The 12032-nt window shown below is 41.4% G+C and overlaps 1 protein-coding gene across 2 annotated transcripts in view; it reads right to left on the bottom strand.

The window, feature by feature from the left end:
- PACS1 (phosphofurin acidic cluster sorting protein 1) overlaps positions 1 to 12032 on the bottom strand; it is a 141575-nt gene that overhangs the window by 94701 nt on the left and 34842 nt on the right. The window contains exon 1 of one of the 2 annotated variants that reach the window (XM_027090113.1): positions 3350 to 5794. The exons of the other annotated variant lie outside the window; for it this stretch is intronic. The gene's annotated coding sequence lies outside the window, so the exon portion shown is untranslated. Of the gene's footprint in view, positions 1 to 3349; positions 5795 to 12032 lie in introns of those variants that run through there. 2 annotated transcript variants of the gene reach the window in all.

Below are 12032 nucleotides of genomic sequence, written 5' to 3'. Positions count from 1 at the left end.
GAGAGTGGGCAACTTTGTCTTGTTCCTGATCTTAGAGGAAATGGTTTCAGTTTTTCACCATTGAGAACGATGTTGGCTGTGGGTTTGTCGTATATGGCCTTTATTATATTGAGGTAGGTTCCCTCTATTCCTACTTTCTGGAGAGTTTTTATTATAAATAGGTGTTGAATTTTGTCAAAAGCTTTTTCTGCATCTACTGAGATTATCACATGGTTTTTATCCTTCAATTTGTTAATATGGTGTGTCACATTGACTGATTTGCATATATTGAAGAATCCTTGCATCCCTGGGATGAACCCCACTTGATCATGGTGTATGACCCTTTTAATGTGCTGTTGGATTGTGTTTGCTAGTATTCTGCTGAGGATTTTTGCATCTATATTCATCAGAGATATTGGCCTGTAGTTTTCTTTTTTTGTGACATCTTCATCTGGTTTTGGTATCAGGGTGATGGTGGCCTCATAAAATGAGTTTGGGAGTGTTCCCCCCTCTGCTAGATTTTGGAAGAGTTTGAGAAGGATAGGTGTTAGCTCTTCTCTAAATGTTTGACAGAATTCACCTGTGAAGCCGTCTGGTCCTGGGCTTTTGTTTGTTGGAAGATTTTTAATCACAGTTTCAATTTCAGTGCTTGTGATGGGTCTGTTTATATTTTCTATCTCTTCCTGGTTCAGTCTCAGAAGGTTGTGCTTTTCTAAGAATTTGTCCATGTCTTCCAGGTTGTCCATTTTATTGGCATATAGTTGCTTGTAGTAATCTCTCATGATCCTTTGTATTTCTGCAGTGTCAGTTGTTACTTCTCCTTTTTCATTTCTAATTCTGTTGATTTGAGTTTTCTCCCTGTTTTTCTTGATGAGTCTAATGGTTTATCAGTTTTGTTTATCTTCTCAAAGAACCAGCTCTTAGTTTTATTGATCTTTGCTACTGCTTCCTTCATTTCTTTTTCATTTATTTCTGATTTGATCTTTATGATTTCTTTCCTTCTGCTAACTTTGGGGGCTTTTTGTTCTTCTTTCTCTAACTGCTTTAGGTGTAAGGTTAGGTTGTTGAGATTTTTCTTGTTTCTTGAGGTAGGATTGTATTGCTATAGACTTCCCTCTTAGAACTGCTTTTGCTGCATCCCATAGGTTTTGGGTCGTCGTGTTCTCATTGTCATTTGTTTCTAGGTATTTTTTGCCTTCCTCTTTGATTTCTTCAGTGATCTCTTGGTTATTTAGTAGCATATTGTTTAGCCTCCATGTGTTTGTATTTCTTACAGTTTTTTTCCTGTAATTGATATCTAGTCTCATAGCGTTGTGGTCGGAAAAGATACTTGATACGATTTCAATTTTCTTAAATTTACCAAGGCTTGATTGTGACCCAAGATATGGTCTATCTTGGAGAATGTTCCATGAGCACTTGAGAAGAAAGTGTATCCTGTTGTTTTCAGATGGAATGTGCTATAAATACCAATTAAGTCCATCTTGTTTAATGTGTCATTTAAAGCTTGTGTTTCCTTATTTATTTTCATTTTGGATGATCTGTCCATTGGAGAAAGTGGGGTGTTAAAGTCCCCTACTATGATTGTGTTACTGTCAGTTTCCCCTTTTATAGCTGTTAGCATTTGCCTTATGTACTGAGGTGCTCCTGTGTTGGGTGCATATATGTTTATAATTGTTTTATCTTCTTCTTGGATTGATCCCTTGATCATTATGTAGTGTCCTTCTTTGTCTCTTGTAATAGTCTTTATTTTAAAGTCTATTTTGTCTGATATGAGAATTGCTACTCCAGCCTTCTTTTGATTTCCATTTGCATGGAATATCTTTTTCCATCCCCTCACTTTCAGTCTGTATGTGTCCTTAGGTCTGAATGAAGTGGGTCTCTTGTAGACAGTGTATATACGGGTCTTGTTTTTGTATCCATTCCGCCAGCCTGTGTCTTTTGGTTGGAGCATTTAATCCATTTACATTTAAGGTAATTATCGATATGTATGTTCCTATTACCATTTTCTCAATTGTTTTGGGTTTGTTATTGTAGGCCTTTTCCTTCTCTTGTGTTTCCTGCCTAGAGAAGTCCCTTTAGCATTTGTTGTAAAGCTGGTTTGGTGGTGCTGAATTCTCTTAACTTTTGCTTATCTGTAAAGGTTTTAATTTCTCCATAGAATCTGAATGAGATCCTTGCTGGGTAGAGTAATCTTGGTTGTAGGTTTTTCCCTTTCATCACTTTAAGTATGTCCTGCCTGCACCCATTTTTAAATGAACATTTTGATGAGTTTAAATGAATGCAGCTACCACTACAATCGAGACGTAGAACATTTCCATCACCTCAAAAGTTCCCTCATGCTCCTATGCAATCAGTCCACATCTCCACCCTGGCTCCAGGCAACCACTGAGTGCCCTCTGTCAAGATACCCATCTTTATATTTTTTCTAGTATAAAAAAAGGTTCACTTAATATTTGGAAAATTTAAAACACACACACACACACGCACACACACACACACACACACACACAGTAGAAGAGTATAATGAAAGTGATTTACCCAACACTCAGCTTCAACGATTTTTAATGCATGACCAATCCTGTCTCATCTATACTCCTGCCCACGCCCCTGCATGGATTATTTTGAAGAAAATCCCAGACATTATTTCTCTTCACATGTAAATACTTCAGTATATATCTCTGAAGGATATTCTTTTAAAACATATCCATAATACCATTTTCACGCTTAATTAAAAATAAGCTTCTCAATACCATGAAATAATCAATCAGTACCTGCATTTCCCAGATTGCCTCACATTTTTTCCTTCATTATGTTTGTCTGAATCAGATCCATATATTACTATTGGTTCATTCATCTCTTAAGTCCCTTTTTATCTATAGGTGTCCCCTCCATCTTTTCTCCCCCACCCCCTTATAATTTATTTGTTGAAGAAACTAGTTTGTCCTATAAAGCACCTGCAGTTTGGAATTTGCTGACTGCTTCCCTAAAAAACATTTACCAAGTTTCTGTCCCTTGTATTCCCTACAAATTTGTAATAAGATCTAGAAGTTGTAACAAATTCAGGTTCTGTTATAGCTGGCAAGGCTACATTATGGGCGGTATCGTGGACCTCTATCAGGAGACACATATCATGTTCCATATTCTCTTTGTCTCACGTTTTGAAAACCATAGGCTTTTCCTCAACTAACTGAAAAGAAAAGCATTTATGATAGTTTATAAGATTCATATAATCTAGAAAAGTGTAAAAGTATAGGACATCGACCCCCATTTTAACAGACTGATTCTGGACAGTGGTGTTCCTACAAAGGAAAAATAGGCTTTGAGTCACTGTCTCAGATGGTTCCATCCATCATATCCACCTATCACTTACTTGAAGTCACACACTGAACACACGCTGCCACGTCCGTCTTCTGCGCATGTCTTATCTCCGAGAGGAGAGGTGCAGAGGTGGCCTCTCCTCCACCCTCATCACTGGCTCTGCACACAGGTATCACCCAGGCAAGAGTGACCACCATACGCTTCTCCGCTGAGGAAAGGCCCTTCTCTATCCCTGATGAGGTCCGCCTCCTTCATCAGCTCTTTACAACCTTCCTCCAGAGCCAGCGACATCCAGATTTTACCAATCAGAAAACAGAGGTGCAGAGAAGAAATATGAAGAGTGAATCGGTGGAAGTTTACCATGAGAAATCACAGATCACTGGTTGTTCGGAGAAACCTGCTGAGTTGCATGTGTTTCTACTTTAATGCCTCCTCCTTCCCTTCAGGGAGATGCGTGAGTCTAAACAATCTGAGTCTCTGAGGGAAAGGGCTGTGGATGCTGTTTACACAAGGAACCAGAGGGCCCGGTAAAGTGACCTTCCTGCTCTCTTTGGCAGGGCAAGTCCCTGCTTGACAAGAACTAAGTTATCACAAAAGAGAATAAGAATCAGTTAAATTAAAGAGATAACCTGGGACATTTGGGATGGGGAAGAGGAAAGCAAGTTTACATTCCAACCTCACCCAAGTCCAGGGGAGAGGCCCACTGTTACTGAGCCATGAGGAGGAAGTTAGAGTCACTGGCAGGACGACTGGGGCCTCTCTCTTTTTCCCACTCTGATAAACCCTCAGCCACCTGCAGCACGATGTTGCACTAACAGCTACAGGGCCCTCCACTGCCAGCCACCTCCTACTCATCTCCGTGCTGGGCTGGTTCTCACTGCCTCCAGAAGTAAGAGTTAGAATATGATAATTATTGTGCCAGTAACTACTGCCTGGTAACGTAAGTTCCAGAAGCACAGGCCTCTGCTTACAAACAGCATAACCTTCAGTACAAAAGGATCGAGTTCTCCCTCATCCTGGCCCCCACCTCTGGACAAGCACAGATTAAATTAAGAATTCTCAAAATTCCCAACGGTGTCAAGCACATTTAAAGCTGCCGGGTCAAAGATCCATTTTTGCAGCAGACAACCACAAAGGATTTCAGTGTTACATACAGTGGAAATGATTGCAAGAAATTCTAAATATGGACAGACCAGTAATTTAAATTCTTTTTCTAATGGCTAATACTTCCTTTCCAGTTCAATATCTGATTCTAAGTCAGGCTCCAATTAAGGAAAGCAAGACCCAGTTTTCTGGTTCCACTGGGATTTACTTGTTCAGGGATTACCTGGCTGCATGTCCTGAGTCTGTTTCCAGTCAGTGCTCTGCTGGGAACCCTGTGGTGACTAACAAACGTGTTTCAGCAGAAGGAAACACCCTGATTACTAGCAGTCCAGGGCAAAGTAAAGCCCAAACAAGGAACTCTCACTCCTGGTCTGGTGCTTTCCCCTGCAGGCCACTACTGCTGCGTCAAACCAGCCGGCTGTGTGAAGCTGGTAAATCAACCTACCTAGGTTTTGATTTCCTTTCTTCTAGCAGCTTCACTCATAACAGCCAAAACCACCCAGAAGTCCACCGATAAAGAGACAGACAAGGAAAAACAATGGCCCCTCTTCCTCAACTGGATATTCTGGTGTCTATCTGTGACACCTGGAATGGCGACAGACCACCTGAGACCACGGGAGCAGCCAGGACAAGCCAGTGTTCTGGGGATGGCAGGGCAGGAAGAAAAAAAATGAACGTGGCTCCCCAGCTGCTGAATTAACCAGCTTTGGAGTCACCCTACCTCCAGACTTCCTGCTGTCTGAAATACTGCCTGTGTGTTTAAGTCACTGAGTTGGCTCTTCTGTTTTTCTTGAAGGTAAAAGCATTCCAACCGATGACACTTATTGACCTAAAAGGTTGCACACCACTAGCTACTTGCAGCAATGAAAGGCAGAACTGGATCTCTATAATTAAAACAAAAAAACAAGAAAGCAAAACGAAATACCCCATTCTTGTCATTAAAACATGAGAAAGACTTTGGGACAGGTAAAGAGCAAGGTTACGAGGAAAAATACAGTAAGTGAATCCACACGTTTAACAATTCAATAAATAAACTTGGACCCGGAAACTGGCCTGTATGAACTGATTGTGCTTCATTTCAGAAATATTCATTAGAAGACGATGACTTTACATACGGTACTTATGTGTGCAACAATCCTCTGAGAATAGTCACACTATTCCTATTTTACAAATGAGAAAACTGAAGCACAGAGAAGCTAAGTAACTGGCCAAAGTCACTCCATCCATGCACTTTTCTCCACCTGGAACTCTCCCCTTTCTGCCCTTCGCTAACTCCTACACATCTTCCAGGTTCCAACTTGAATAAACATCACTTCCGAGACTTCCCTGGTAGCGCAGTGGTTAAGAATCCGTCTGCCAATGCAGACGACATGGGTTCAATCCCTGGTCCGGGAAGATCCCACATGCCACGGAGCAACTAAGCCCGTGCGCCACAACTACCGAGCCCACATGCCACAACTACTGAAGCCTGCGAGCCTAGAGCCCACACTCCGCAACAAAGAGAAGCCACCACAATGAGAAGCCCATGCACCGCAACGAAGAGTAGCCCCTGCTCACCGCAACTAGAGAAAGCCCGCGTGCAGCAGCGGAGACCCAATGTGGCCATAAATAAATAAATTTATTAAAAAAACAAAACAAAACAAACCAGAAACATCACTTCCTTAGAAGAAGGCTTCTTTGATGTGTCCAGACAAGGTCCAAAGCTCCTTGTACACTCCACTACGTGCAATGCTCTACTGAAGCACTGTGTGTACTCGCGATTATGTAAATATTTGTCTTCCCCAAATGTACAGGATGTACATGCCCTGAGAACAGGTCTTTCTTGTCCACCACCACACGACATTTCCAAAGCTGAGCAGAACACCTTGCCCTTAAGAGGCTCACAGTCTGAGAGACTGCAAATGAACAGTCCCTTCCAACACAATGCGGGAGGCGGACAGAGGTGTGCATAGGGCTCTATGGAAGCAAAAGACAGTGGGTCGGGGGGAAGCTTCATGGAGGAGAATCCCCCAAGCAGAGCCCTGAAGGACAAGGAAGTTGGGAGGAAAAGAACTGAGGACAAGGGTGTCCTAGGCGGGCAGAGCATTAGGTATATCTTTAGAGAAGAAAGCGGCCATGGAATTTTAGGGGAACTACGAGCTCACTATGGCTGGAGTCTGAGATCAGACAGAGATAAATGAAGCTTGAGAGACAGCAAGATTCAGTTCGATATTCAGAGATAGCAATACGTTGTAAAGATCCCTAAAATAATCCAATAACAATGGATATGATGGAAGCGCTCATTGTACATCAGGCACCATGCTAAGTACCTCATATGTATAATTTCATCTTCACAACCACCCTGAGCATTATTACTCCCACGAGGAGTAATAAGATCACACACAGCTAGCTAGCTAGTAATAAGGTCACACACAGCTAGCAAATGGCAAAGCCAGGCTCTGAACCGCAGCTGTATTACATGGCTCCAAAGCCTGTGCTCTTAACCACAGTCTAATCCTTGTCTAGCTCACTGTGCACTGACATGATCTTATATAGTTGTATGTAATTCAAATAATTACCTTGATCCTACTAGGAGAGCTGGCTATTTAAGGAATCCCATGTCTTTTTCATTAAGCTAATCATAAACACAAATATTTCATACATTGAGATTGTTTAAAATAAAGTATATAATTAGTGTTCAATAGGCTTTTTTCTTTTTCGGCTGTGTTGGGTCTTCGCTGCTGCACACGGGCTTTTCTCTAGTTGTGGCGAGCAGGGGTTACTCTTTGCTGCGGTGCACGGGCTTCTCGTTGCGGTGGCTTCTCTGGTTGCAGAGCACAGTCTCTAGGCATGCGGGCTTCAGTAGTGTGGTGCGCGGGCTCCAGAGCGCAGGCTCAGTAGCTGTGGCACACGGGCCCAAATGCTCCGCGGCACGTGGGATCATCCTGGACCAGGGCTCGAACCTGTGTCCCCTGCATCGGCAGGCAGATTCTTAACCACAGTGCCACCAGGGAAGCCCTTTTCAATAGACTTTTTAAAATGAAGATCAAATGAAAATTATTCAGAGACAGAAAATGCAGTGTCTTGACTGATGTTCCAATACTGTCTCTAGAATTACGTTACCTCTAAACCATCAAAAATTATGCTAAGCAAACACTAGAACTTCTAAGTCGCCTCATCAAAACTAACCTTCCTAAGGAGAATTAAACTTATTAATTAAACAACTCAATCAATTATTGAGAATGGGTGGAAAGAAAAGAAAGTAGCTAAGACAGAGGAAAGATGCTATGACACACGAAATCTCTTTTCCCCACTATCATTCGCTTTAAGCATAGAAATTGTCACTGAATGTGTTTACAAGGCAAGATAAACAGTCTATGTGCCAATTCCGGTTAAAACATGAGCAGAAATTTTATCAGTTAGGGAAAGTCTTGGTTCAAAGAACTCAGTTTTTTCGGAAGCCGTTCAGCAAAAATGCAAATGTACTAAGTCACAGTTGATGGGCTATTAATAAATCATTAAAGCAAACTGCTGGGAGATCTTTGCTTTTTTAAATGTCTCATAATGTACAGTAAGAGTTCACAGACTGACAATAATTATCATAGTTATACCAGATTAAACATTTATTAGTGCCAGGAGTTTTAAGAACAAGTGCTCACTTCATTCTTACAGCCTCGCTTTCGTATGAGCTAACTAAGGCACAGAGAGTTTAGATCAATTGCTCAAGGTCACCTGGGTAGGAAGTGACAGAGCCAGGATGTACACACAGGTCTGTCTGATGCCGAAGTGCATGCTCCTTCCACCAAGCAGCATCATCTCTACTGGGCTGAAAGGTGCCTAGAGATTATCTGATTTATTCACCACTCAACCCTATCATGTAAAGAGACCTGTAGGGAGGGTGAAGGACTTTCCTTACTTAGGTCCTTTGGCTAGTTTACAGCACAACTGGGAGTGAACCCCAGATTTCCGACTCTGAGGCAAGCACAGTCTGTAATCATTTTGACTCATACCAGATACTTTCTTTTTGAGAAATATTAAAAATTTCCCCATGAAACAGACAAAACAAGAATGATGTATGTAAATGCCTGTCACTGTGCCTCGAGCTATGGATGCATCATGTTTTCGTGGGAGACAGGACAAGAGACGCCTCAAACATTTCCTGTGCATTACTTGCAACCAGCTAACAGAAGATAACAGGATTTCATGCATTCCTTTCCACCACCATCATTTTTGCCGCCTCCTGCCTTTCAGTAGGGCATTAAAAGCACGTTAGTGAGGGAAAAAAGCAGCCAATGAGCCTGGTGATGTTCCAATAAAGTTTAATATTTGGACTCAAAAATTTGAATTTCATATAATTTTCACAGGCCGTGAAATATTATTCTTGATTTTTCCCAACTACTTAAGAAGCTACAGCTTTCAGGCTATAGAAAAACAGGTAGTGGGCCAGAGGGCATATGCTGACCCTGCATTAAAACAAAGAAGTAAAAGGCAGAAGTGATCAAAGGAAAAGCAGTTTGCAACAAAGCAAGGCTACGGCCTTCTTCTTGACTCAGCTCTGGAGCCACTGATTCAGGAGGCCTTGGGCCATCCCCACTCCCACTTGGGGCAGGTGTCCCACTTTTGTGGTCTTCCTGAAACTTGGGTCTATCTCTATCCTAACACTTACCATAATATGTTCAATCAATCATTTGTATGTGCTTTTGTTTGTTTTCAAGTCTGTATTCCTAGCCGATGTGGATGCTCAAAAATAGCGGGGGTAAGGGCGATAAGGAAAATAAAAAGGAATAAGCTCAGAAATTCTTATCTTTATACAGACACTAGATATCAGCACAGGGTCTTGACAGGGGTTCCATGACATACACCTACGGAGTTAAATCAGTGGTTCAGCTACTTTCTGTATCTGTTAACAATCTATGTTGCTTATGCCCTATACATATGCACCAACCCCTCCATCTAGTCTCTATACTTATACCTCCCTCAAGCCAGGCATCGGACTAACTTGTTTAGACTAATCTGCATGAAAAAGATCCAAGCATAAATTTAAAATGACCACTGAGTCTCCAGAAAGGCTCGGGGTACCCTGGGGGTCTGCAGAACACAAATGGAAAAGCTACTGTCCTATAACACTAGCCTCAAAAATGAATGATGAAAAAAATAAAATAAAATAAATGAATGATGGCTTCAAATCATTTGAAGAAAATCTGAAAAGCCACAATTACCAGATATAACGTGAAAATCAACATGGAAAAGTCTACTTCATCATTATCACATAAAGCATAAAAGAGAAACAAGTATATTTCAATCACACATGGTCGGGTGGATGACCCTGTACTGTGGGATCATTAACCTTCTCTGTGCCGGGGGGCCCTCTGGCAGTCCGGAGAAGCCAGCAGATCCCTGCTCAGAACAATGTTTTCGAATACATAAGACAGTGTGCGTAGTTTAAAAAAGGAAACCAGTTATAATAATTAGCCCACACTACCTCCCCCGACACTTCCTGTCTCCTTTCCCTGCTTTATTTTTTCTGCTTAGTGTTTGTCACTATCTAACACGCTATGCCTATTTTACTTCTGTTCTCTTATTTAGTAGATGTCTTCCCAACTAGAACCTTGTTCCCATGAGTGCAGGCAAGCTTATCTATTTTGTTTACCACTCTATTTCCAAAACCTACAAAATGCCTGGTAGCTAACAGATGCCCAATAAATATACTCTGAATTAGTAAATAAACCTCTTGTCTCCTAAGAGCTATTACTCTCAGAGGAATCACAGGCAGTTCTACTAGGATCTGTCATCCTTAAGCAAGATAATACACGAGACTTCATGTTTACTAACTTCTTAATAGCGCTGGAAACCTTTTATAAAGGCAACTTCATGCCTCCACAATACACTTAATATCTACTGACTGAGGGCGAAGAAGGGAGGTGAGGTAGAGAAGTCAAATGCCTCCAGGTTAGTCAGTGAACAAAATCCATGGGCCAGGTCTCCTGCTTATTAACTCTCCCTTCACTTTACCCTTTGTCCTCTGAAGCTTTTGTTGCGTTGCCTTCCGTCTCTTTCCCACTGAAGGTACCTAGCTGCACGCTAACGATAAGAGACAACTCATTCACAACGAACAGCCACACTCTCCCTGGCAACAAGGTTCTAGGGTTTCCAGCTTCTCGCCAAGGCAACTCTTAAATAGAGGGAAAAAATTTTTAATTCATCTTATTCACAGTAAATTAAAAGGTTAACAAGAACGTAAACCCTCAGACACAACAGGCTGCCTATGCTGTTTGTCTCACAAAGTCCTAAGAGGAAGGAAGCTCAGAGCCAAGACAACTCGAAGCTCCAGAGAAATGTAATAATTTCTACCAACTGCAACGCCTTCACGCTGTAGTGTGGTAACAGATTGGAAAGGCAAACCAGAAACCAGAAAAAGAAAGGTGGGGAGGGAACATGAGGTTAACAACAAGGTCAGTTAATACGACAGAAACAGTGTCCTGAGACTGTTTCATAACTAGGCAGCAGTCAAAACCTCACCGGAAGGCAGTCTGGGCCCCTCTTGGGTGGTCACGCAAACGTCAGCCTGTTCCCCAACCCCAGCGCTGGCCCAAAAGCAGAGCGGAGGAAATGCGCTTGTATCATGAGGGTTTTGAGACACTCAAACCCATCTGCTTAAAATATAACCTCCTAAATCTCCTTAAACATCAGAATTATCCATATATGTGTATCTTCTTACATACAGGGCAAGAAAACGGGAAGAGACAGGGGTTTTTGTGGGTTTGTTTTTAATATTTCAAGTGCTAATAAACCAGCAACAGCTGGTCAATGACAGAAAGTTCCACGGCAATGATGTGTATTAACAGGATTTCGAGTTGGAAGAAAAAGGGAGACAAAAACATTTTTCACGTAGGCTTGACTCCAGCTCAATGGGAAAGTATTAACCTAGAGCAACCATTATAACCAACTGCCGACTTCCTGTATTGTCCTAGATCTGATCCTTAGAGATGTATGCTTCTTTTGAACTAGCCAGATAAAAACTGTAATACAATTTTGTAACTACTGTTGCTTTATAAACACACCTTAAAAGAAAGCGCTGAAGACACAATGATAAATAAAACCCACAAGCACAGAGAACTTATATTCAACCCTTTCTTTCAAAGTAAAGGTCTTCAAACAGTGTCGTTCCAACTTTACAACATCAGTGAGGTATCTCTCACCCCAATAAGCTTAGAAAATGTAGTATGGATAATTACATAACTGAATAAGAAAGAAATGAAAAACCTTAAAAACACAGATTATTTACATTAGTCTAAATTCAATTGACTGTTAAAGTGAAAACCAGAAACAAACTAAATATCCACCTGGTGGGATTAGTTAAATAAACCGTGTTTTGTCAATTCTATGGAATAGTACACAGCCATGAAAAAGAATGAGAGAGACCTCCAAGTACGAAATGGAAAAATCTCCAAGACACCTTTGTTACAGGAAAAGAGCAAACTGAACAACTCATAGTGATTCTGCTTATGTAAACCATTTACGTGAACCTGTACACATATTGTACTCAAATACTTGGGAAAAAGATCTAGAATACATGCCAAATTCTTAATAATTATTTCAACTGGGGGGGAGGTGAGAGAAGAGGGGGAGTTTGGAGAAATTTTTCACATCAT

The sequence above is a fragment of the Aethalodelphis obliquidens genome, unplaced genomic scaffold, assembly GCF_003676395.1.
Source record: "Aethalodelphis obliquidens isolate GAN/ISIS:26980383/991018 unplaced genomic scaffold, ASM367639v1 scaffold69, whole genome shotgun sequence".
Taxonomy (NCBI): domain Eukaryota; kingdom Metazoa; phylum Chordata; class Mammalia; order Artiodactyla; family Delphinidae; genus Aethalodelphis; species Aethalodelphis obliquidens.
This window is presented reverse-complemented; position numbering and strand designations above follow the sequence as displayed.